A 747-nucleotide genomic window follows, 5' to 3' on the forward strand; every position below is an offset into this window, starting at 1 on the left:
ATAATAAGTTTTATTGTACACACTTTTTGTCGTTTAAGTATCCATTGGAAGTAACGCATGCACATAAAATAACTTGCTTGTCGCAGTTAAGCACTGTGGGATTTGTAAGATTTTCAACTGAAACGGAAACCTTAGGAACGAATAAACCGAGTAAGGGAGGGACCTACTGTGTTACAGCGAACTTTCTTGGCTCATCAACCACGTCAACATGGAGAGACTATCTCTGCTTCCTTCAACAAGAGTTGATGAGATAGGGGCATGTTGTCTTCTCAGGTTATCGAAGCCAAAGTCACATTATTCGTGACGATAAGTCAGTCAAAGCTAATTGATGTGTAGCATTAAAGCACTGGTCATAATAAAGACCATTCTTTGTACTCCTTCTGGCTTATTTTGGGCTTCACCCATCGTCTGGTATGTAAAAGACAAAAGACCACGACGTTTCGGAGACAGATCCAGTCTCCGAAACGTCTAGGTCTTTTGTCTTTTACATAAGAGACGATGGGTGAAGTCCAAAATAAGCCAGAAGAAGTAGAGTATATAACATCGTCAGAATCCTTTCGAGTCTACTATTCTTTGTCCGTAAATTTGCGGCATTTTCTCCTAGGTATGTTTGTAAAGAAATCTGTTGTCTTCCCAAGGGCGAAGCAAGTGGCCAAGAGGGGCGCAAAAAGCCTGAGGCAAATGACAACGCTTGTGTAAATATGGCGTGTGAAAACAGCACTCATCATCTAAAATTCTAAGGATTCA

The sequence above is a fragment of the Cryptotermes secundus genome, unplaced genomic scaffold (assembly GCF_002891405.2).
Source record: "Cryptotermes secundus unplaced genomic scaffold, Csec_1.0 scaffold1914, whole genome shotgun sequence".
Lineage (NCBI taxonomy): Eukaryota > Metazoa > Arthropoda > Insecta > Blattodea > Kalotermitidae > Cryptotermes > Cryptotermes secundus.